This window comes from Amphiura filiformis, chromosome 2 (genome assembly GCF_039555335.1).
Source record: "Amphiura filiformis chromosome 2, Afil_fr2py, whole genome shotgun sequence".
NCBI classification, from domain to species: domain Eukaryota; kingdom Metazoa; phylum Echinodermata; class Ophiuroidea; order Amphilepidida; family Amphiuridae; genus Amphiura; species Amphiura filiformis.
The window spans coordinates 29439926-29467469 of NC_092629.1; the positions used below are offsets into that span (position 1 = coordinate 29439926).

A 27544-nucleotide genomic window follows, 5' to 3' on the forward strand; every position below is an offset into this window, starting at 1 on the left:
GTGAATGCACCATTCACTCTAATACTGTGTATATTTGTAGCTACTTCGACATGGCACTGTGACACTGTGCCAGGCAAGTCAATCATTACTTTAACGTGTGTACCAATGCACCAATCACTTTAATACTTTTGTATATTTACAACTATTCCGTCCTGGCACTGTGACAGTGTGCCAGGCAAGTCAATCATTACTTTAACGTGTGTACCAATGCACCAATCACTTTAATACTTTGTATATTTGTAGCTACTTCGTCCTGGCACTGTGACACTGTGCCAGGTAAGACAATCATTACTTTCACGTGTGTGTGAATGCACCATTCACTTTAATACTGTGTATATTTGTAGCTACTTCGACATGGTACTGTGACACTGTGCCAGGCAAGACAATCATTACTTTAACGTTTGTACCAATACACCAATCACTTTAATATTTTTGTATATTTATAACTACACCGTTATGGCACTGTGACACTGTGCCATGCAAGACAATCATTGCTTTTATGTGTACCAATGCGCCAGTCACCTTAATACTTTGTATATTTGTAGCTACTTCGTCCTGGCACTGAGACACTGTGCCAGGCAAGCCAATCATTGCTTTCACGTGTGTGTCAATGCGCCAGTCACTTTAACACTTTATATATTTATAACTACTTCGTCCTGGCACTGTGACACTGTGCCAGGCAAGCCACACATAACTTTCACGTGTGTGTGAATGCACCAATCACTTTAATACTTTGTATATTTGTAGCTACTTCGTCCTGGCACTGTGACACTGTGCCAGGTAAGACAATCATTACTTTCACGTGTGTGTGAATGCACCATTCACTTTAATACTGTGTATATTTGTAGCTACTTCGACATGGTACTGTGACACTGTGCCAGGCAAGACAATCATTACTTTAACGTTTGTACCAATACACCAATCACTTTAATATTTTTGTATATTTATAACTACTCCGTCCTGGCACTGTGACACTGTGCCAGGCAAGAAAATCATTGCTTTTATGTGTACCAATGCGCCAGTCACCTTAATACTTTGTATATTTGTAGCTACTTCGTCCTGGCACTGAGACACTGTGCCAGGCAAGCCAATCATTGCTTTCACGTGTGTGTCAATGCGCCAGTCATTTTAACACTTTATATATTTATAACTACTTCGTCCTGGCACTGTGACACTGTGCCAGGCAAGGCAACATAACTTTCACGTGTGTGTGAATGCACCATTCACTTTAATACTGTGTATATTTGTAGCTACTTCGACATGGCACTGTGACACTGTGCCAGGCAAGTCAATCATTACTTTAACGTGTGTACCAATGCGCCAATCACTTTAATACTTTTGTATATTTACAACTATTCCATCCTGGCACTGTGACAGTGTGCCAGGCAAGTCAATCATTACTTTAACGTGTGTACCAATGCACCAATCACTTTAATACTTTGTATATTTGTAGCTACTTCGTCCTGGCACTGTGACACTGTGCCAGGCAAGTCAATCATTACTTTAACGTGTGTACCAATGCACCAATCACTTTAATACTTTTGTATATTTATAACTACTCCGTCCTGGCACTGTGACACTGTGCCAGGCAAGACAATCATTGCTTTAATGTGCACCAATGCGCCAGTCACTTTAATACTTTGTATATTTGTAGTTACTTCGTCCTGGCACTGTGACACTGTGCCAGGCAAGCTAATCATTGCTTTCACGTGTGTGTTAATGCGCCAGTCACTTTAACACTTTGTATATTTATAACTACTTCGTCTTGGCACTGTGACACTGTGCCAGGCAAGCCACACATTACTTTCATATGTGTGTCAATGCACTCACTTTAATACTTTGAATATTTGTAGCTACTTCGTCCTGGCACTGTGACACTGTGCCAGATAAGACAATCATTACTTTCACGTGTGTGTGAATGCCCCATTCATTTTAATACTGTGTATATTTGTAGCTACTTCGACATGGCACTGTGACACTGTGCCAGGCAAGTCAATCATTACTTTAACGTGTGTACCAATGCACCAATCACTTTAATACTTTTGTATATTTGTAGTTACTTCGTCCTGGCACTGTGACACTGTGCCAGGCAAGCCAATCATTGCTTTCACGTGTGTGTCAATGCGCCAGTCACTTTAACACTTTGTATGTTTATAACTACTTCGTCTTGGCACTATGACACTGTGCCAGTCAATGCACTCACTTTAATACTTTGAATATTTGTAGCTACTTCGTCCTGGCACTGTGACACTGTGCCAGGCAAGACAATCATTACTTTCACGTGTGTGTGAATGCACCAATCACTTTAATACTTTTGTATATTTGTAGTTACTTCGTCCTGGCACTGTGACACTGTGCCAGGCAAGCCAATCATTGCTTTCACGTGTGTGTCAATGCGCCAGTCACTTTAACACTTTGTATGTTTATAACTACTTCGTCTTGGCACTATGACACTGTGCCAGTCAATGCACTCACTTTAATACTTTGAATATTTGTAGCTACTTCGTCCTGGCACTGTGACACTGTGCCAGGCAAGTCAATCATTACTTTAACGTGTGTACCAATGCACCAATCACTTTAATACTTTTGTATATTTGTAGTTACTTCGTCCTGGCACTGTGACACTGTGCCAGAAGAAATCATTGCTTTCACGTGTGTGTCAATGCGCCAGTCACTTTAACACTTTGTATGTTTATAACTACTTCGTCTTGGCACTATGACACTGTGCCAGTCAATGCACTCACTTTAATACTTTGAATATTTGTAGCTACTTCGTCCTGGCACTGTGACACTGTGCCAGGCAAGACAATCATTACTTTCATATGTGTGTGAATGCCCCATTCATTTTAATACTTTTGTATATTTGTAGTTACTTCGTCCTGGCACTGTGACACTGTGCCAGGCAAGCCAATCATTGCTTTCACGTGTGTGTCAATGCGCCAGTCACTTTAACACTTTGTATATTTATAACTACTTCGTCTTGGCACTGTGACACTGTGCCAGGCAAGCCACACATTACTTTCATATGTGTGTCAATGCACTCACTTTAATACTTTGAATATTTGTAGCTACTTCGTCCTGGCACTGTGACACTGTGCCAGGCAAGACAATCATTACTTTCACGTGTGTGTCAATGCGCCAGTCACTTTAACACTTTGTATATTTATAACTACTTCGTCCTGGTACTGTGACATTGTGCCAGAAAAGCCGCACATAACTTTCACATGTGTGTCAATGCAACATACACTTTAATACTGTGTATATTTGTAGCTACTTCGTCATGGCACTGTGACACTGTGCCAGGCAAGCCAATCATTACTTTCACGTGTGTACCAATGCGCCAATCACTTTAATACTTTTGTATATTTACAGCTATTCCGTCCTGGCACTGTGACACTGTGCCAGGCAAGACAATCATTACTTTCACGTGTATACCAATGCGCCAGTCACTTTAATACTTTGTATATTTGTAGTTACTTCGTCCTGGCACTGTGACACTGTGCCAGGCAAGCCAATCATTGCTTTCACGTGTGTGTCAATGCGCCAGTCACTTTAACACTTTGTATATTTATAACTACTTCATCTTGGCACTGTGACACTGTGCCAGGCAAGCCACACATTACTTTCATATGTGTGTCAATGCACTCACTTTAATACTTTGAATATTTGTAGCTACTTTGTCCTGGCACTGTGACACTGTGCCAGATAAGACAATCATTACTTTCACGTGTGTGTGAATGCCCCATTCATTTTAATACTGTGTATATTTGTAGCTACTTCGACATGGCACTGTGACACTGTGCCAGGCAAGTCAATCATTACTTTAACGTGTGTACCAATGCACCAATCACTTTAATACTTTTGTATATTTGTAGTTACTTCGTCCTGGCACTGTGACACTGTGCCAGGCAAGCCAATCATTGCTTTCACGTGTGTGTCAATGCGCCAGTCACTTTAACACTTTGTATGTTTATAACTACTTCGTCTTGGCACTGTGACACTGTGCCAGGCAATGCACTCACTTTAATACTTTGAATATTTGTAGCTACTTCGTCCTGGCACTGTGACACTGTGCCAGGCAAATACACATTACTTTCATATGTGTGTCAATGCACTCACTTTAATACTTTGAATATTTGTAGCTACTTCGTCCTGGCACTGTGACACTGTGCCAGGCAAGACAATCATTACTTTCATATGTGTGTGAATGCCCCATTCATTTTAATACTTTTGTATATTTGTAGTTACTTCGTCCTGGCACTGTGACACTGTGCCAGGCAAGCCACACATTACTTTCATATGTGTGTCAATGCACTCACTTTAATACTTTGAATATTTGTAGCTACTTCGTCCTGGCACTGTGACACTGTGCCAGGCAAGACAATCATTACTTTCACGTGTGTGTGAATGCCCCATTCATTTTAATACTTTGAATATTTGTAGCTACTTCGTCCTGGCACTGTGACACTGTGCCAGGCAAGACAATCATTACTTTCACGTGTGTGTGAATGCCCCATTCACTTTAATACTTTTGTATATTTGTAGTTACTTCGTCCTGGCACTGTGACACTGTGCCAGGCAAGCCAATCATTGCTTTCACGTGTGTGTCAATGCGCCAGTCACTTTAACACTTTGTATATTTATAACTACTTCGTCTTGGCACTGTGACACTGTGCCAGGCAAGCCACACATTACTTTCATATGTGTGTCAATGCACTCACTTTAATACTTTGAATATTTGTAGCTACTTCGTCCTGGCACTGTGACACTGTGCCAGGCAAGACAATCATTACTTTCACGTGTGTGTCAATGCGCCAGTCACTTTAACACTTTGTATATTTATAACTACTTCGTCCTGGTACTGTGACATTGTGCCAGAAAAGCCGCACATAACTTTCACATGTGTGTCAATGCAACATACACTTTAATACTGTGTATATTTGTAGCTACTTCGTCATGGCACTGTGACACTGTGCCAGGCAAGCCAATCATTACTTTCACGTGTGTACCAATGCGCCAATCACTTTAATACTTTTGAATATTTACATCTATTCCGTCCTGGCACTGTGACACTGTGCCAGGCAAGACAATCATTACTTTCACGTGTATACCAATGCGCCAGTCACTTTAATACTTTGTATATTTGTAACTGTGACACTGTGCCAGGCAAGCCAATAATTACTTTTACATGTGTGTCAATGCGCCGGTCACTTTAATACTTTGCATATTTGTAGCTACTTCGTCCTGGAACTGTGACACTGTGACAGGTAAACCAATCATTGCTTTGATGTGCGTGTGTGTGTGTCAAAGCGCCAGTCACTTTAATACTTTGTATATTTTTAGCTAATTCGTCCTGGTCCTGGCACTGTGACACTGTGCCAGGCAAGCCAATTCTTACTTTTACGTGTGTGTCAATGCACCATTCACTTTAATACTTTTGTATATTTTGTAATTACTTCGTCCTGGCACTGGGCCAGGTAAGCCAATCATTACTTTCACATGTGTGTCAAAGCGCCGGTCACTTTAATACTTTCTATATTTGTAACTTATTCGTCCTGACACTGTGACACTGTGCCAGGCAAGCCAATCATTACTTTAACGTGTGTGTTAAAGCGGCAGTCACTTTAATATTTTGTATATTTGTAACTTCTTCGTCCTGGCACTGTGACACTGTGCCAAACAAGCCGATCATTACCTTCACGTGTGTGTCAATGCGCCAGTCACTTTAATACTTTGTATATTTGTAGCTACTTCGTCCTGGAACTGTGACACTGTGACAGGCAAACCAATCATTGCTTTGATGTGCGCGTGTATGTGTCAAAGCGCCAGTCACTTTAATACTTTGTATATTTTTAGCTAATTCGTCCTGGTCCTGGCACTGTGACACTGTGCCAGGCAAGTCAATTCTTACTTTTACGTGTGTGTCAATGCACCATTAACTTTAATACTTTTGTATATTTGTAAGTACTTCGTCCTGGCACTGTGCCAGGTAAGCCAATCAGTACTTTCACATGTGTGTCAATGCGCCGGTAACTTTAATACTTTCTATATTTGTAACTTCTTCATCCTGACACTGTGACACTGTGCCAGGCAAGCCAATCATTACTTTCACGTGTGTGTTAAAGCGGCAGTCACTTTAATATTTTGTATATTTGTAACTTCTTCGTCCTGGCACTGTGACACTGTGCCAGGCAAGCCAAGCATTACCTTCACGTGTGTGTCAATGCGCCAGTCACTTTAATACTTTGTATATTTGTACCTACCTCGTCCTGGCACTGTGATACTGTGCCAGGCAAGCCAACTATTACCTTCACGTGTGTGTCAATGCGCCAGTCACTTTAATACATTTTATATTTGTAACTACTTCGTCCTGGCATTGTGACACTGTGCCAGGCAAGACAATCATTGTTTTAACGTATGTGTCAATGCGCCGTTCACTTTAATAGTTTGTATGTTTGTAACTGCTTCGGCCTGGCACTGTGACACTCTGCCAGGGGAAAAATCATTGTATAACGTATGTGTCAATGCGCCATTCACTTTAATACTTTTGTATATTTGTAACTACTTCATCCTTGCACTGTGACACTGTGCCAGGCAAGACAATCATTACCTTCACATGTGTGTCAAAGGTAACTGCTTCGTCCTTGCACTGTGACACTGCGCCAGGCAAACAATCATTGCTTTTACGTGTGTGTCAATGCGCCGTTCACTTTAATAGTTTGTATATTTGTAACTTCTTCGTCCTGGTACTGTGACACTGTGCCAGGCAAGCCAATCATTACTTTCACGTGTGTGTCAAAGCGGCAGTCATTTTAATATTTTTTATATTTGTAACTTCTTCGTCCTGGCACTGTGACACTGTGCCAGGCAAGCCAATCGTTATCTTCACGTGTGTGTCAATGCGCCAGTCACTTTAACACTTTGTATATTTGTAACTACTTCATCCTGGCATTGTGACACTGTGCCAGGCAAGCCACACATTACTTTAACGTGTGTACCAATGCGCCATTCACTTTAATACTTTGTATATTTGTAACTACTTCATCCTGGCATTGTGACACTGTGCCAGGCAAGCCACACATTACTTTAACGTGTGTACCAATGCGCCAGTCACTTTAATACTTTGTATATTTGTAACTACTTCATCCTGGCATTGTAACACTGTGCCAGGTAAGCCACACATTACTTCAACGTGTGTACCAATGCGCCAGTCACTTTAATACTTGTATTTGTAGCTATTTCATCCTGGCACTGTGACACTGTGCCAGACAAGACAATCATTCCTTTCACCTGTGTGTCAATGCGCCAGTCACTTTAATACTTTGTATATTTGTAGCTACTTCGTCCTGGCACTGTGACACTGTGCCAGGCAAGACAATCATTGCTTTCACGTGTGTACCAATGCGCCAGTCACTTTAATTAATACTTTGTATCTTTGTAGCTATTTCGTACTGGCACTATGACACTGTGCCAGGCAAGACAATAATTACTTTCACGTGTGTACCAATGCACCAATCACTTTAATACTTTGTATATTTGTAGGTACTTCGTCCTGGCACTGTGACACTGTGCCAGGCAAGCCACACATTACTTTAACGTGTGTGTCAATGCACCAGTCACTTTAATACTTTTGTATATTTGTAACTACTTCATCCTGGCACTGTGACACTGTGTCAGGCAAGCCAATCATTACTTTAACGTGTGTGTCAATGCACCAGTCACTTTAATACTTTTGTATATTTGTAACTACTTCATCCTGGCACTGTGACACTGTGCCAGGCAAGACAATCATTGCTTTAACGTGTGTGTCAATGCGCCATTCATTTTAATACTTTGTATATTTGTAGCTACTTCGTCCTGGAACTGTGACACTGTGACAGGCAAACCAATCATTGCTTTCTTGTGTGTGTCAAAGCGCCAGTCACTTCAATACTTTGTATATTTTTAGCTAATTCGTCCTGGTCCTGGCACTGTGACACTGTGCCAGGCAAGCCAATTCTTACTTTCACGTGTGTGTCAATGCACCATTCACTTTAATACTTTTGTATATTTGTAATTACTTCGTCCTGGCACTGTAACACTGTGCCAGGTAAGCCAATCATTACCTTCACGTGTGTAAATGCGCCATTCGCTTTAATACTTTTGTATATTTGTTAAACTACTTCGTCCTGGCACTGTGACACTGTGCCAGGCAAGACAATCATTGCTTTCACGTGTGTGTCAATGCGCCATTCATTTTAATACTTTGTAGCTACTTCGTCCTGGAACTGTGACACTGTGCCAGGTAAGCCAATCATTACCTTCACGTGTGTAAATGCGCCATTCGCTTTAATACTTTTGTATATTTGTTAAACTACTTCGGCCTGGCACTGTGACACTGTGCCAGGCAAGACAATCATTGCTTTAACGTGTGTGACAATGCGCCATTCATTTTAATACTTTGTATATTTGTAGCTACTTCGTCCTGGAACTGTGACACTGTGACAGGCAAACCAATCATTGCTTTCATGTGTGTGTCAAAGCGCCAGTCACTTCAATACTTTGTATATTTTTAGCTAATTCGTCCTGGTCCTGGCACTGTGACACTGTGCCAGGCAAGCCAATTCTTACTTTAACGTGTGTGTCAATGCACCATTCACTTTAATACTTTAATACTTTTGTATATTTGTAATTACTTCGTCCTGGCACTGTAACACTGTGCCAGGTAAGCCAATCATTACCTTCACGTGTGTAAATGCGCCATTCGCTTTAATACTTTTGTATATGTGTTAAACTACTTCGTCCTGGCACTGTGACACTGTGCCAGGCAAGACAATAATTACTTTCACGTGTGTGTCAATGCACCATTCACTTTAATACTTTTGTATATTTGTAACTACTTCGTCCTGGCACTGTGACACTGTGCCAGGTAAGGCAATCATTGCTTTAACGGGTGTGTCAATGCGCCGTTCACTTTAATACTTTGTATATTTGTAGCTACTTCTGCTGTGGACACTGTGCACTGTCAGCATTAGACAAGTCACTTTCATGTGTCAGTCAATGTATCAGACATTTTAAAGCCTAGGCCTATATACTTCTGTGTGATTTAAACTTGTTTTATGCTCTTTTTTCCTGGCACTGTGACAGTGTGCCAGTCAAGCAGCTTATTTTCCATGTGTGTCAAGTATTATACAAGATGATATAATGCATATAATATAGCAATATTTAATTTTCGAGTTCGATTTAGAGTTGCATTTTAGAGTTGCCAGTGGTAATTTAGAGTTACAGTAGTACAGTTATGTCAAACAAATATGCTGTGGGTCAACTCAAGATGATAACGACGTCAAGTACATCATCTCAGATTGAGATACTTTAAACTGGACTACAAGTTTCAATCGTCCATATGACGTGCCCCCCTCAGAAGTGAGAAACTGCCAAATGAAGACCCAATTGAAGCCATTTGGTGGACCATTTTCCCGGGGGGGGGGCACTCAACTTTAGAAGTGACGGGTATCTGCCTCGCGAAGTAGGGGCCTATCGGGTACAAAGCGTTATTTTAAAAAAAGGGGGTCATTGGGTACAGTGTACAAACAAAATAAAAAAGGGGGTCATTGGGTATAATATTTTGAAAAAAAAGGGTGTCATTGAGTATAAGATTTCAAAAAAAGGGTAATCGGGTAGAAAATTTTGAAAAAATGGAGCAAAATTTTGAAAAATTTGGCATAATTTTGAAAAAATTGAGCAAAATTCGAAACTTTCGGCATTATTTTTTGGAATTTTGATGATGCTATTCTAGAAAATCTAGAAAAAAGGGGGTCATTGGGTAGCCGCAACCAAAAAAAAAGGGGTCATTGGGTAGCCGAAACTAAAAAAAAGGGTCATCGGGTATGACTTTTTAAAAAAGGGGTCATAGGATCTACGCCTATAATATTTACAGTACATTTTGGCACTGCTGATTTGATTATATTGCAATTATGGTTGATTTTGTTGTTCAGCATCATAGCAAAGATGATCAAAGTAAGATCAAAAGGAGATGCAGACATTTTAAAAGCATGTGGGGCCCACATGCTTTTAAAATATTGACAGGCACATACCGTCACTTCAAAAGTTGAGTGCCCCCCCTGGACCATTTTGACAATATTATTATTTAAAAGTTTAGTTTGAAACAACGGCCATGAAGCCTTTCGTGGACAAGATTTCCCTATTATTGTAATTGTGTTAAACTTTGAGTGGCGTGTGTCAAAAGCAGAAGCGAAAACGGCCTCTTGTTTAGGTCCCTATTCGCGACACAAAGGGGAGCATTTTAAAATGTAATTTCCTTAGGCCTTTGGGCCGAGAATCCACCTTCAATCAATGCCCGGGGGGGGGGCACTCCAACTTTGGAGGTGACGCCTATGTAGGGCTGTTAAGACCCCTTTTTCAGCATCGCTGTCACCCAAAGACCCCATATTTTTTTTACGAACACATGCTCGCTCCGCGCTCTGTCACCCGAAGACCCCCTATTTTTCCATTTGATCTGTCACCCATAGACCCTTATAAGTTCAATTTGAACAGCAACTTTCATTTATCACTGATTTTGTTACTTATTTTGAAAAAATAAAGAAATTTGAAGCCATTTAGAACTAGAAATTCGATTTTCGAGGTTTTTGTGGCACTGTTTCGGTTCTCACCCAAAGATTCCATTTAAAAAAAAGGTCATGTTCTCACCCAATGACCCCATATTTTTTACATTTTGCTCTCACCGAATGCCAAAAATCATGCTCTCACCCAATGACCCCATATTTTTTACATGTTGCTCTCACCGAATGCCCCTTAGTGCGAAAGCGCCAGCCCTACACCTATATCCATTTCAAATTGAAGTGCCCCCCCCCCCGGAATCAATGCCTAAAATAATCACAGACCTATATAGGCCTATTAATAACTCTAAACTCCTTTTTTTAACTTCCATCAATGTGCATCAATGATAGGCTGCTGTGCTGGAATGCGCCACTAATTATTCTGATTTCGTGCAAATGGGTAAATTTATGTATAGTGGATGTGCCAGATGTCATCCCAGCATGCATGACAAAATGATTGCACAATGTGATAAATTGGTCAATTTAAACACTTTATATACATTCAATGTACAGGATGAAAATGGCTTTTCGCCAGCCCATAGGGCTGGTACCTAATTCTGAGATGGGATTTGTGTACACTAAAGATTAGCTAAGATTATAGCCTTCTTCTATTGGTATGAATTTTTTTTTTTACTTCTTGTGGTGGAAATGGCCTGTAGCTGCAATGGCCCTGTAGCTATTAGGGCACCAGCTGCATGATAGAGATACTGCTTAACCCCTGACGACCCTTTTTGACTTTATGACATGTTCCTGACATATCAATGATTCTTTTTACCATGTTTAAGCCCAATGGACATACTCTAAAATTGACCCCATACGACCTTTGACCTCGAGTGACCACGGTTTGATTTTGTTTATGCTCCCGTGATATGGAGAATACTTTTAGCCAGATTGGGCGAAGTTTGAAATTTTGACCCCGGATGACCTTTGACCTCGGATGACCTCGATGTAATTTTTTTCATGCTCCCCTCATACAAAGGATTCCACCTATCAAGTTTAAGCCCAATAGGGCAAAGTTTAAAATTAGCCCCTACATGACCTTTGACCTCGGTTGACCTCAGTTTTGTTTTGCACATATATTCCCCTCATGTCAAGGATTCCACCCACCAAGTTTGAGCCTGATAGGACAAAGTTTGAAATCCATGACCTTTGACCTCGGATATAATGTTTTTATATTTGGGGCCCTGGGGCCCATAATATTTGACTTATGAGGCTCATGTACATGTTGAAGTATAATTTTAAGTGCTATCAGTAGACTCAAGCTGGGCACTGTAGCTGCTTTATTTACTGAGTAACGGTCGGCCCTATGTTTTAGCGTTTGGAAAAATATGAAAAATTAGACAATTTTGGTGTCAAAATGAATCAACTAACATTACAAAACAACTAAAATGTTGAACAGAAGTTCTAAAATACATTTTTTTTTACATCTTCAGAATGCAACAATTTGAAAAGGAAAAAAAACTTTGCAGGAATTCCAAAAATAGGGTCGGTATTCTTTTGTACATCAGTAAATAGAAAAAAACCCTTTTTTCTTATTTCCAAAATTTATAGGGACGGTCAGGGCAAACAAACATCTTTTTTTTTGCCTTATGATCAACTTGCACTAGGATCCACAACATGCGCATTTATCAGCACACGGTTCTTCAACCCCAATACATTTGTAGATTCAGTGAATGACTTTGAAACTTTGGGTACAAAAGCTCATACTCTGCAAATTAGGTCAAATTTTTGCACTATGATTGTTTATTTGAGGTTATTGGACTATGCCATTGAGATTAGGCTATTGTAGTCCATAGTGTTGGTCACCGTCTATCGGGTTGTAATAGGCGGTAAACTGGTTAAGCCATACAAAGGTCAAAGGTCTGGGTTTATTTGGTGTTTTTATAAATACATTAATTTTGTATTTTAAACAAAGAATATACGCACACCATTTTATCCCGTGCATATCAGAAAACAATAATAAAATAAAATCCAAGTAAATTGTGGTTTTATTTCTGAGCTGGGCATAATTTTAGCAAAACAATTGCGAAGTAAATCTAGCAAGAGTGAAATTAGAAGCATTTCACAAAGTGGTGCCAATAAGGTGCCCCGCCGTAGCGGGCGCCCCACAAAGGAGATGCAGACCCCACATGCTTTTAAAACATCGCAGCATCGCATGATGAAATTGAATTTGTACATTTTAATTTCATTGCGCGATGCTGAAGTCAGACCCGTAGCTTACTAACTGACTAACCATTTGGTCTGAAATGGACATATCTCTAAATGCCACGAGGATATGAACCCCCAAGTGGTGTCAAATGAAAGAGGAAAACATAAAGAATATAATAAAAATATTTCCATTCCCGGCCGGGGTGCCACTCATCATAAGTCCCGGGGTGCCACTCATCATAAGTCCCGGGTCAATATTCATATGGGCCCTTTTCATATCTCAAAATGCCAAGAAGGTAGGGACCGTTCACAAACACTTGTAAGGGGGGGGGGCCTGATGCAAAAAGGGGAGGGGCCCTGAAAAATGTTGACCCTCCTGAAGGGGGGCCTTGAAAAAATGACCACAAATTTTCCTGGGAAAATTGAGTTTATATGCTTTTCTATGGGGTTGACCCATAATTTTCATGTCAAAAGGGGGGCCTGAAATTTTGAGGTCTGTAAAGGGGGGGCCTGAATTTTTTTTGCATCAGGCCCCCCTTACAAGTGTTTGTGAACGGTCCCGTATGACCCCCCGAGTAGTGTTAAATGAAAGAGAATAAAGTAAACAATAGAATAAAAATCATTTCCCCACCAGGGGTGACACTCCTCGTAAGACCTGGGTCAACATTCATGTTTTGTATCCTTGTCATATCTTAAAATGCCAAGAAGGTATGATCCCCCAAATGAAAGAGAAAGAAGTAAAAAATGTATTAAAATCATTTTGACACTCCTTAGAAAACCAGGGTCAATATTTGGGTCCTTTTCAAAAGCTATGACCCGCCCAGTGTTAAATGAAAGAGAAAAAAAGTAAAAATATAATCCAAATAATTTCAACCGGGGGTGCTACTCCTCATAAGACTCTGGTAAATATTCCTGTTTTGTGTCTCTATCTCGAAATGCCAAGAAGGTGTGACCCCGGGTGACAGTGGTATACCACAATATACTGCCGAAACCACATGGTTCAGTTATGATGCGGTAACCGCTCTAGTTTACCAGTAGCAAGGACCGCGAAATTTGCAAAATAGGGGGTATTTGATTTGGACTATCCGTGACGTGAAATTTGACCGTGAAATCAGCAAAATAGGGGGTATTTAATTTGCACCGTCCGTCAATATTTAGTGTCATTGAAAAGGGGTGTTTGAAAATCTATTCATTGAAAAGGGGTGTTTGCAATTCTAGTCATTGAAAACCACAAAAAAGGGGTTGTTTTTTTCAAATTTTGTCCTTGATTCTGCATGAAAAAGGGGGGTAAATGTGATGAAAAATCATTGCAAAGGGGGTCTTTGAAAGATTTGGTAACTCTCATGGTTGCCAACTTTTGTGTTGAGTTGTGGGCCTGGAGATTAGGGCGACGGAGGGGGAGGAGGGTAGGCCTACTACAGGGATGTACGGAGGATTCGGGGTGCATTTTGGTTTATTGATGGCCCTCAATTTCATGAAAATTTGGTTTAAGAAAGATTGATTTAATTTTTTTCCCAAATTTTTATCGGAAAGTGTGCCATTTTTTATTGTTTCTATGGCGTGCGACCGCTGTCTTAAATAGAGAAACTGACACAAATGTACATTTCTTAACAGAAATTAACATTATATATTACCGACATTTGTGTCAAATTTATGAATTTTGATTTGTGACTGAATATTAATCTTTTATTTGATTGATTGGTTCGAATACCCTTTAATTCAGATTTATATGAAATCAACTAATAGGGGCCAATATCATGTTTGGAGCTGTGCAATAATTATGAGCCCCCTGTAAATTGGGATTCCAAAAATGCACAAAGGGGTGGGGGGGCAAAGAATTTTTGGCGGGCCGAGAAGGGGGGGCAAGCGATCTTTGGCGAGCCGTTTGGAAATTTTATCCCGGGGGAGCGCTTTATTTAAAAGGCGCCCATGCCCATGCATGAATGAGTGCCAAAAATCGCTTGCCCCCCCACCCTCGGCTGGCCAAAATTGCTTCCCCTCCTTTCGGCTCGCCAAAAATTTCTTGCCCCCCCAATTCTACCCCCCCTTAAAGCCTATATAGCTTATAGGCCTCCTGGGATAGGCCTGGTCTATAAGCTTGCTTTATATAAAAACGCACCATATATATGACTTGCATCTTGAAGCTATAAGGGATAAAATACTGTCTGTTCAATTAGCTTTAGATTCTTGTATTTTTAAGATAGGCTATTTGAAAAAATAAAAAAATGTGGTCAAAGTCATCAAAGAAAAGTGTTAGCACAGCCTTAGACCCAACGTGATTTACACTTTTCAAATTCCAAAGTTCAATTTAAAACCCTGTTTCTTTTAATTTTGCCTCATTTTAGGCATTTACGTGGGTCCACCAAAAGGATTCGCGACCTTGTCACATATCGAGTGGGACGGTCCATTCTCAACTAATAGGGCATACATGTAGACCCTATCAAATTTAGCAAAAAAAATCTGTCCACCAATCTGTACACCGTTCCGGTTTGGATAGGGTCCCCGGATATGGTCTATAGGTGATAATGGTCCACCGGCCGGGTCCACCGGTTTTTGTTGCACGAAATTAGGTGTGAAGCTCCGTGAGGTATCGCGATAACGTTTTATTCATAACATTATTCCAAGCATCATTTTTTCCTAAACAATGATATTAAAACTACGGCTTTGGTTCTTAATTCAACTGGTTTCATCGATACAATGTAAATTGAATTTTGTTTAATACCATCATTCTTTCCCAAGAATATCAGCATTCGCTTGACATTTTCAGATACAGTGACTTTACACATGCATTGACATGTTACACGAATTGTTTTCTGTAACGTAGGTGTACAAAAGTTCTTTTGTTTCCAAATGTCCTTCTCATAGTTTGTAGTCAACAAACAAAACGAAATAACACATTGAAAATAAATGTGTAGTTTTATGATAGGCATAGGCCCACACATTCTCAGACCCATCCACATAATAAATATATAAACATTTTTATAATAACGTAATGTTTCAACAGTGGGGTTTCAACACGAATTACTGCCAAATACAATGTAGGCCTATAGCTATTTTGCTGGACAATACTTCCTGATGCAGATGGGCGAATAAATATTATCTCAGAGCATCTAATTATTGTGACAATCGTCCCCATTGCACTAAACATGCTATTGTCTGTCCAAATAACTTAGACACCCGGTTTTTAGGATATATTTCGAAAAGTTTTTACTTAGGCAAACAGTCATGAAAGAAAAGTTGCTAAACACGGTCAGACCTAACAGAAATTATTAGTAAAGCGATGAAAAAATATTCTTCCTTGTCTACTTTTATTCAATTTTGACCGATTTACAGCAAGATATCTGGGTCCAGCCGAATATTCCTAATGACTTTAAACTTTTGATGGGATAATCTATTTACAGTAAGGGGTGTTTGAACATTGTAATCATGCATATTCAGTATCGAAGTTACGTAATGTTACTATGTCAACGGGATCACGCGCTAGAGTAATGAACCACGATCGAAATGATCACCACATAAAGTATATGGCACTCGAAGGCATACCAAAGTAGCGTGATCCGGTAACCAAGAGAATTACGTAACCACTTCGATGCTGAATTGATCAGTGATGCCACCCTTTTTTCTTTGATCCTTTTACTAATTCACAATAATGGCAGTCTACTCAAATGCATTCAACAAAAGCATGTTTGCAATCTACCGCAAGAGGTCGTCTCACACGCATAACAAATACACTACGATCAAATAGGTTGATGACAATATTTGATTGAATGGACTGCACTGTGCCATGATTTCGGTGAAGGACACCGGTTCAAATCCTTTGTTTGGAGCCAATCAATAATATCAGTTGGTGCATTATAACAAATGATAGGGCAAGTTACTATGCGTCTGGAGTGTATTGTGAATTATACTCCTCACCAATAACATCAGAACATTCATAGGGCATACAATTTGTATTTTCTTGGAATTGGGCCAAGCCAAAAGCATGCACAGAACAAGATTCAAATACCGCGCCGAATTGTTGTAATTGGTTGAGGGACAGCTGGGATCACTGAGTTAATACACTAAGAATAAATATGCCAATTAGAAACACTGTCTGCATTTTATGAACTGAATTATATTTTTCATTTTTATAAAATGTTTTTGGTGAGGAGTATAATTAATTTACTATTCATCCATTCACTATCCAAAATCAAAATACCTACAAATCTGTATAATGAGACCTTCCAAAATAGTGGCACCCAACTTCTACTGGATTATTTTTAAAGTGTTGAGAAAAACCTTCCAATTTCAATAGAATTTCTGGTAAACTCTCACTCAATGCTTTGGAAACACACAAATCCTGTTAGGTCTCAGCGAATGTTAACACTTTTCTTTCATGATTTTCTTTGAAAGTGGATATTTTTTTAAATAAGTAACAAAAACTGGGTGTCTAAGTTAATTGGACAGACAATAAATGGATTAATTCAAAAAAGTTTATGGTACCCGACGTTCTATGGCTCGTTATAAAAATATTGCGGGAAAAGATGGGTCTAAAGATGTGCTAACACTTTTCTTTGGTGACTTTGACCACAATTTTCTATTTTTTCAAATATCTTAAAAGAATCTAAGCTAATTGCACTATTAGGCCTATGATATGATGAGTAATGTGCAGAATTCAGCTGTATTGTGTATTGTTTATTTACGGTCGTATAAATGTTTTGGTTCTCGTCCAGAGGATTTTCATGACTGATGAGGCAGGGGTATTTTTTTTCAATTTAAAATGAACATTGTCAGTAGTTTTCGGTCTATTCCAATAATGTTCGAGGGAATGATGAGGCCCTTTTGTTCAAATGTGAGATCCTGAGGGATTTAGATAGGTAACCCCTAGAGTACCGGTACCACATAAAGACTTGGAAGTGAAGTTGTTCTCTAATCAACTTATTTATATGTACAAGGTTTTCATAAATCATTCAAAATTTTTATAAAAATAGAAAAATCTATAAAAAAATCTGTCAAATCTCAGAAATTACGGAGGGAGGGGACGAGAACCAAAACATTAATTTTATGCAGCCTAAAATTCCAGATATTTGTAATAATGCAGGGTATACACATTTATAGATGAAGGAAACATAATCATTATAACAAGATCTCTGTTTTAAATATCTTCAGACATCAAAAAGTGAAATTAATCACATTTAATGATAATAAATAATATAATGTTTTTCCGTTCATCATGTTAGAAATATATTTACTGAAAAGAATTTTTTTAAGAAGTACAAGTTTAATTTCAAGTTCAAATTCGCACCTTAATGTAATCCTTCACACGTAATTATGTAGGCCTATAAGTTGATTTTCACTTCGGTCATACATAAGGCCTCATTATTTGATTTCTCAGCTCAAAATGCCGGGCTCAAATGTTTTGACAACTACGTAGGATCATCATTTCTGATGATATTCAGCCAACATTGGGCTATTCCAGAAATTAATGGCACCCCCTAAAGAAGACATGTGAATGTGTACCATAAATTTTTGGGAATTTCCAGAACAAAATTTTGATTTAAAAATGCTTAAAAATATTGGGAATTCCCAGTGACTCTAAAGAAGACATGCACATTTTTGCCAAACTTTTTGGGAATTCCCATACCAAAATTTTAGCCAAAAAAATTGGGAATTCCCATTTTGATAAAAAAATGCTTAAAAAACTTGGGAATTCCCATTGACCCTAAAGAAGACAGGCAAATTTTTGTCAAAAGTTTTGGGAATTCCCAAGCCTAAAAAAGGGGTACTTTTTTGGGAATTACCATCCAGTGTCCCTAAAGAAGACAAGCAAATTTTTGCCAAAATTTTTGGGAATTCCTAAGCCTAAAAATTTAGACGCAAAATGTGTTCTAACCTGCCCTTTATTCAGAGGTGTAACAACGTGGTGTCATGGTGGGCTGAATGGAAAATCGCACTGAAGCTATTTTTCTTTTTAATTATTTCAAAATATTTTTCATTTTGTTATTAAACATATTTCAACTTTTATTTTTCTAAACGTGTTGTGATTTTAGATTTTATCCAGTGATTTTACTTTTGTTTTATATTGTTGAAGCGATTTTTGAAGATTTCCTGTGATTTTACTCATTTTTTTTGCCCATTTTGAAACATTTACAGTGTTTTCACAACTTTTGGGACATTGTAAAAATATCCGGGAAAAATATATCCCGGAATTCTACAAATGTTAGGATGTTTTTAGATTATTTCCTGTGATTTTACAATTGTTTGCATTTTTTTAAATATTTCCTGCGATTTAAAAACTTTTTTGCCATTTTTTTAACAATTGTATAATTATTTGGAAAGTTTTCAAATATTCCTTGGTGTTTTACCACTTTTATAAATATTTTATGTGATTTATCTTTTGGATTAAAAAAAACCATTCTGACAACTAGCTGTTTGATTTTTTTTGGCAGTTTTAATCATTTCCTGCACTACATAATTATACATACGATATAATAATTATTGCGAATATTCGCAATAATCACACCACCAGTTTGAGTATGTAGGCCTACTTATTAATGCACTCGGTGTTTCATGTTTCGCCGTCACGAACGTTTCTATAACTTTATAGATAGTTTTATACTCACACTTTATTATCTACTGAAGATAGTTTTATATTTGCATGTTGCAATCTACTGAAGATACTTTTATATACTTTTATTCTCAAACCCTGATATCTACTCTAGATATGTCATCTACATCAGATTCTTTAATACGCATACCCTGCCATCTACTTTAGCTCGTTTTACACTCATACCCTGCTATCTACTGAAGATACATTTATACTCAAACTTTGCTATCTACTCTAGATAGGTTTATAATCACACCCTTCTATCTACTGAAGATATTTTTATTCCCACACACTGATATCTGCTATATATAGGCCTACTGTCATACACATAACCTGATCGGTAGCTGTAAAAGACAGAAAACAGAAATGACAGAAATGACAGAAAAGACAGAAAAGTTTGGAGTTATGAATTAGAGAGTTGTCAGGAAGCTGTGGGAGTTAATGTATAAAAGTACATGTGCCCCATTAATTGATAGATTGTTGGATTGCCATCAAACTTCGTGGATGCGACCACCATCGGGTGCCAATAATGGTCAAGGTCATCCGAGTATAGATTGTTGGATTGCCATCAAACTTGGTGAATGTGACAAAATTTAGTTTCTTTAATTAAACAAATTTTTGAGCTACAGGCACCTTAACAGTGCACCCTTATTTTCAGCTTCATGAATGCCTCCTTACCTGCCATGTCCGTGCAAAGATTACTTTCATCATTTCATGCACTCAGATCAACAGTGGCATAGCCAACGGGGGAAGGGGCATCAGGGGAAAAGGGGGAAACGGGCAGCTTTTCAGCCGGCCTAGGCTTTTTTATTAAATTGTTTTCATCTATAGGTAACTTGTGAACTTTGCTTATTTTTGGAATGGATATAGAGTCTTTAATTGTGTCTCCTGCTTTATCACAATTTGTTGTGCCATATAAATAGTAAAAGCTAATAAATATTGTGATGATTTGTGGGGATCAGCATCCACCCTCTCCCCGGGGTCACTCTAACGTTGGAGGTGACGGTGATGATGTAGGGCTGTTAAGACCCCCTTTTTCAGCATCGCTGTCACCCAAAGACCCCATATTTTTTTACGAACACATGCTCTGTCATCCAAAGACCCCCTATTTTCCATTTGATCTGTCACCCAAAGACCCTTACAAGTTCAATATGAACAGCAACTTTCATTTATCACTGATTTTGTTACTTATTTTGAAAAATCAAAGAAATTTGAAGCTATTTAGAACTAGAAATCCGATTTTCAAGGTTTCTGTGGCGCTGTTTTCGGCTCTCACCCAAAGATTCCATTTAAAAAAGGTCATGTTCTCACCCAATGACCCCATATTTTTTACATTTTGCTCTCATCGAATGCCAAAAATCATGCGCTCACCCAATGACCCCATATTTTTTACATTTTGCTCTCACCGAATGCCCCTTAGTGCGAAAGTGCCAGCCCTACACCTATATCCATTTCAAATTGAAGTGCCCCCCTCCGGGCCCTCTCCATGTACTTCACCACCACAAAGTTCTCGCCAACATCACATGCACTTCAAATAAAGTAGCTTATACTCGCCACTAAGAAACTCTAAAAATATGCAGGTATGCAAAACAAACCTGCTGTGTATCAGCAGGTCCTGCAGCTGGTCAAGGCTTTCTGGCTTTGAGGCACAGTCCAGACTTTAGTGACAGTATTATACATAATACAGAGGACCACATAAAGTGTATATGGTCAAACTGAATCATTTCGACTCATTCTCACTCATTTGCATTCATTACTATCAATAACTACTCTCTAATTCATAACTCCAAACTTGTCTGTCTTTTCTGTCATTTCTGTCATTTCTGTTTTCTGTCTTTTAGGGACCGTTCATAAATACTTTGGTGGGGGGACTGGGCAAAGTGTGGGGGACACAAAAGTTTTGAGTTGCACAAAGGGGGGACCAAAAGTTTTGGTTACTAAAGGAGGGGGTCAAAAAGTTTTAAACTAGAAAATGCCAAAAGAACAAGAGCATGCACAAATTTTTCTTTACAAGATTATGGCCCAAAATAGTGTAAAATACGCACGCTCATTACCAGTATCCCATCCTTTTTGGAATCTCAAAGACTTTACATGTATTCTACAATTTGCTATAAGAAAAGGGTATAATGTATGTATATCCCACTGATAATACCGGGTCAAAATGATGGAACCAGCATTTTTTTGTCTTTGCCCCGAAATTTATATTTTGCACCCCTGACAAAGAAAGCTGGCTACGCCCCTGATAAACTAGTGTTTTAAGATTTAAAAGTATTAAAAATCTTGAGTATGTGCCCAGATGTTGCTCTCAATTTCCAGTGGCATAGCGACGGGGAAAGGTGGGGGCATGGGCCCTGGGCGCCGCTCTTAGGGGGCGCCGAATTGACCAATTCAGCATAGATTCTGCGGCCCTCTAAGCGATGAAAGTCAAAATTTCGGGACAAAGTCATTTGAAAGGTCAATTTAAGACCGATATCCACTTCAATATAACCAAAATTAATTAGCGCTATGCCCTATTTGTGCTCCGTGCACAATAATTATTTCAAGAATCGGAGTGACACCTATCCTTAGCCCTGGGTGCCACAAGCCTTAGCTACGCCACTGTCAATTTCCCTTTTTTGTGTTACTGTTATTTATTTAATCATTGGTTATAAGAATGAAACATATGTATTTTCCAAAAATTAGAATGCATATAAAATTGAAATTAAACTTCATACAAGTCACAGCATGTGAAAAACACATTCAACTTTCATGTTTTTAGGAAACAGACCTATATAAATAAATGTATGAACAAACATGTAGGCCTATAATTGTGACGAAGTTTGCACAAATGGAGTAGCCCCCCTCCCCAGACTGTTTTGGCTTGGAAAGGGGGGGTCAAAAAGTTTTGTATGTCTATAGAGGGGGTCAAAAAGTTTTAGGTTCTCTGGAGGGGGGGGCAAAAAAGTTTGACTCCAAAAATTTCCAAGTGCCCAGCCCCCCCCCACCAAAGTATTTATGAACGGTCCCTTTTACAGCTACCGCCAACCCGATATCTACTGTTGACAGTTTTATTCACACTTTGCTATCTACTTTAGAAAGGTTTTTACTCACACACTATCTACTAGCTTCTACTGTAGATAGTTTTATGTTCACACTTTGCACTAGCTATCTACTGTCGATAGTTTTATACTCAATAATTATTGCGAATATTCGCAATAATTATTGCGAATATTCGCAATAACATTCAGCTGACGAATTCAGCTGACGCCGCGCGTACAGACCTGGCGAATATTCGCAATAATTATTGCGAATATTCGCAATAATATTTCAATTTTTTTTTTGGCACTTATATGCTTCCGTAGTTTATAGTTCTTGAAACATCATCTCTTTATTTTGTTGTATTAAAATTCAAGTATGACATTTAAACAGACTTCAAGGGGCAAGGAAATTATATTTGTCTTTTGACTTTTGCAAACATATAAATGCTGCATAAATTTAAGACAATATAAACCCTTGGTGTTGGTAGCAACTACCAATATTTACATATATTATGACCTTGACCCAGCTATATGCATGGTCCATGTCCTACGGTCTTACAAGCTCTTACACAATGTCCTCATCCCATTGGCATAGTTCAATGACCTCAATTAGACACTCATAGTGCAAAATTTGACCTCAAGTTGAAAGGTAGAGTTTTTGTACCCAAATTTACTAAGGTCATTCAATTAATGTACAAATGTATCGGGGTTAAAGAACTGTGCCCTGATAGATGAACATGTTGTGGATCCTAGGGTTAGCATTATGCCTGATGCCTGCAGCATTACCAGAGCAGCATGCATTCACAGATATATGTGATCACAGATATTGTTCTGTGATGCATTACTACCAACTATAGTTTTAAAGTTTCATGTTCAGTGCAGATGCTTCATGTTTGAATTTTTATAGTGGTCCTGGTTTTAGGTCGTGCTGTATATTTCTCTTTTATATTAATATGTGAATTAATTGAAGTCATTATAAACTTGTAGACCTTTGTAAACCAATTTAACTGCATTTTATAGAGATGGCTATCTAATGGACAAATTAAAGATCCGGGCTGAATATTAAAATATGCTTTTGAATTGAAAAAGCAAAAGCCTCAAACTCAAATGTAAACCAATTTTGAAAAGAAAAAAAAAAGGAACACTTAAAAATTCCACACCATAAATTTGTGGGCTTTTTCTCAAATAGACTATGATGTAATAGTCTTGTAATAATTTATTTCCAAACAAATGTAATCATTTATTTCCAGTCAAATATAATTCAAGAAAATTAGCTATAGGCTAGGCCTATGGAAGTGCAATTTCTCTAGTAGGTATAATAAAAATTATCACTTTTTTTTTCTTTCTGTCGGACACATAAATTTAGGGATTTTCTGACTTTTTTGTTTTGGGAACCACATGTCATTGTCCCAAGGAGCGCCGCGCGATATTAAGGTAGAATTCATAGAATTCTACACGGGATTAATCTTACAATGAAAGATGTTTTATTGGGTATTTTGGATGCCTACACAGCCAGGTTTAAATTTATCATTCTTCATGCTAAATATTATATTTTTAGAGCTCGGTGCAACAAGATAGATAACAAGCTTAACAAGTTTTTCGGGAAACAGGCAGACAAATTGCTTTTAGGAACAATAACATGGCTTTTTGGAACAGCAGGTGGGGCAGCATTACATTGTAATTGAGCTTAGTTAAAACCTACTGGTTGCGGTGTAATGGTGTCCTCTGTTGTTTTTTGTTTTGTTTTTTGAGGATGCTTTATGATGGTATTGTTTTACTCTTTTATGTAATATGTACAACTTTGTATTTTGTGTGTGATCTTCTGTTCTTTTTGTGATGCAATAACGGCAGAACCCTTTTTGGGCTCTGCGAAAAAAAAGAAGATATTATTAAGGTGTTTTAAAAAACATTTTACATTATTTCATGCGATTTTATATGTTTTTCAGTGATTTAGAAATTTTGGCTAATTTTTATAATAATTTACAAAAAAAATTCATAATGTAATGATTTTTGCTGTTATTTCACATTATTTCCTGCGATTACATATTTTTCTTGTGATTTTATATTTATTCATGTAATTTTAAATTTTTTCTTGTTATTTTTTATTGGTCAATATGTATTTTTTCCCCAGAACATACTGCAGTTACTGTCCGTTTTCCTATACACAATACACAGTGCTCTTTCCCATTGACGCGTGACCTCTACAAATAGCCCTACGTTAAAAGTATGGGGATATGACTAGTTAACGTCGCTGTGTGAAAAATAACCGGCCAATATTAAAAGTACTCTTTTAAAGTTCTAGAAAATATAGTTTTTAACATGTCCTAAATTTTTAGCTAATTTAGATGTTTGGAAATATTCGTACTTTGGTGTTTTAGTTAATGTTATAGGTAATAGTACATTGCCTAGTTAACGTCGCTGTGTGAAAAATAACCGGCCAATATTAAAAGTACTCTTCTAAAATTCTAGACAATATAGTTTTGTAACATGTCCTAAATTTTTAGCTAATTTAGGTTAGAACTAGATCTAGTTCCTCGAGGGGGGGGGGTGCGTGCGAAGCGCGCATGGCCGATTTTGTAATGTCAGAGAGGGGTTGTCATGGTCCCATATACTGATATACTAGGCACTGAACAAGTGCTAATTTAGGTGTTTGGAGAGGGTCGCACTTTTGTGTTTTAGGAAGGATATGTAAACGACAGATAACACCAAAAATATGAAGAAATTATTTCCAAACCGTGTTAAGTCAACAATCATTATGTTGCTCATTTTCAAGAATGCTGGTTTACAAAAAGCAGCCAATTGTCTCATTTCGTGAACAAAGGTACACATACCATTGTTTCCTTTCGTTTCCTTTATAATCGGTTACCCAACTGAAGCTATAATACCAGCTTTATTGCGATATCGCACATGAAAACAGACACTTGTGCACAACCAGAGAAGATCCGATGTAATCAGTTGAGCTGTTTCAATGAGTGTTATCTTGGTTTAATAGCTTTTAATGGGGTTAAGTCCTGCAAAGGTCGAGATGAATTCTACTGTAGACATGACTGCATCATGAGACCTAACTTTTCAGGTGCTTTTGGGAAAAAATCTATTTTCAATACGAAAGGACAAAATTTTCATATGATGGACGGCTTTTCATCCCAGCTACATACACTTTAAGACAGCGTTCAAGCTTTGACTTGCGTTTGGCGGACAGAATGGTGGAAACTTAAAGTGAAAGATATCCTACTTAAAGGAACATTTTCTAGGGTGAAATTTTGTGTAGAAACTGAATCTGACATAAAAAATGCATAATTATCAACTTGAAAAGTTTCCCATAGCACTGTACAGGCATATTTCTGCCCAAAGTCCCCAAAGTGGAGCAAAAATTGGAGCAAAAAAAATAAGTCCTTCAAAATGGGGATACTCAGGGCTAAACAAAAAACATGTTGCTCTAGAGGGAGGCATTGGTAAGGGCAACATGTCTTTTGTTTAGCCTCAAACCTCCCAATTTTGAAGGACTTATTTTTTTGCAAAATCTGTGACTTTTTCACGCCCTCAAAATCCTTAGGGGTGGGGTAGCATTTTGCAAGTTACTTTATTTTCTGTAGATCTAGCTTACTTGTTTGTTATATCACCATTTAGCTAATGAAATACTGAGCAAATAAACACTTAAAGCATCCCTATAGCTCATACCATTGTGGAGATATGGCATTTTCAAATTGAAAATGATGCGAATATTGTATATTTTTCTAAATCAATTGTCACCCGAACCCTCAAGTTTCTACCCCTGCTACAAAAATAAAGAAATATATGGATCCCATTCAATGCTTTTAATATCACAATTAGAATAGAAAATTAGGCACTATTTGATAGTTTTCATGTTCATATACTCACAGGAAATATGCAAGTCAAAATTTTTGTCACCCCAAAATGGCCATTTTCGGCCAAAATCGGACCAAAAACTGATTTGTTCTCAAAATCTATAAAAGATAGGGAGTTTTAAGTGCCAAAATCTGAAACTAGATGACATTTTACCCTTGGAAACATATAAACTTTCAAGAATGTTGGTTCTTTTCACCCCTTAATACTTTTTTCACACGCGTGTCCGCCAAACGTAAGTCAAATCTTGAACGCTGTCTTAAAGACATAAAATTATCATTAAAGTTATACCATTTGCTTCCAGGACTGATAAATTTCAAAATTTGTATGACTTTTTACCAATATTTTACATAATGTGTCAACGTTTTAAAATAGTTTGATGTTTTATGCGATTTCCCATTTTCACCCATGTGACATGTCAAATTTGTATTCGTTTACAAAATTACAAGACAGTAGTCTGCTGAGTCTATATGTAATAAACATAAATCACGCATAACTCACTAACAAAAATTGGAATCAACTAAAATTTGTGGAATAGGCTTTTTGTGGATATCTACTGAAACATACCAAAAGATAGCTGAAATGCAAATCTGCTGCACATCATGGTACCACCTTTCCACTAGGGGTCTTCCGGTGAGAAGGTCAAAAAAAGGGGTATTTCCAAGAGACTGGGAGTCTTGAGAAAATCTTATACCAAAAGGGTGGTCTTTCCGTGTGACTAGGACAAATTTGGGGTCAAAGTATAAAAAACCCGGGTCATTCGGTGAGAGATTATCAGAAATGTGTCCAAAATTATTGAAAAAATGGAGTCTTTTGGTGACAGGCAAACAAATAGGGGGTCATTGGGTGTGAAGGAGTTCAGTTAAACAAATAAGGGGGTCATTTGGGTGAGAGGGAGTTGAAAAATGGGGGTAAATGTGGCCACTCATCCCCGCCATCCATTTTTAGTGAGTGACCACCCCACCCCCTGGGTTTAGGATGAATTTTAGGGTTTTTTTTTGCCATTGCTCTGGGCCACTTTGTTCCTTGAGGTGCATGTGGTGTTTCCAATTTTCTTCCTAAAATTCTAAAAAATCTTTAGCAAATTTTGTGCAAATTTGTCCATACTACTAAGTAGTTTACCATAATTTTAAACAGAAATAATAAAAAAAAATGTTGAACTCTTGATCAAATTTGTTTGTTTTTTGTATGTTTTGTTTTTAATCCCTGCCGCCTATACCCCATACCCAAATCAAAATCAAGAACTTCCCCACCCCTTTTGTAAACTCGGGCGACTACTAGTATTTTAATTCAATTCATTCATTTTTCTTTATTCTTGTGAAGTTTACGGAGTT

The 27544-nt window shown here is 38.1% G+C and overlaps 1 protein-coding gene across 1 annotated transcript in view; it reads left to right on the top strand.

Annotated features, from left to right (window-relative positions):
• LOC140146066 (neuronal acetylcholine receptor subunit alpha-3-like) overlaps window positions 1–27544 on the top strand; it is a 76199-nt gene that overhangs the window by 14474 nt on the left and 34181 nt on the right. The window lies entirely within an intron of this gene.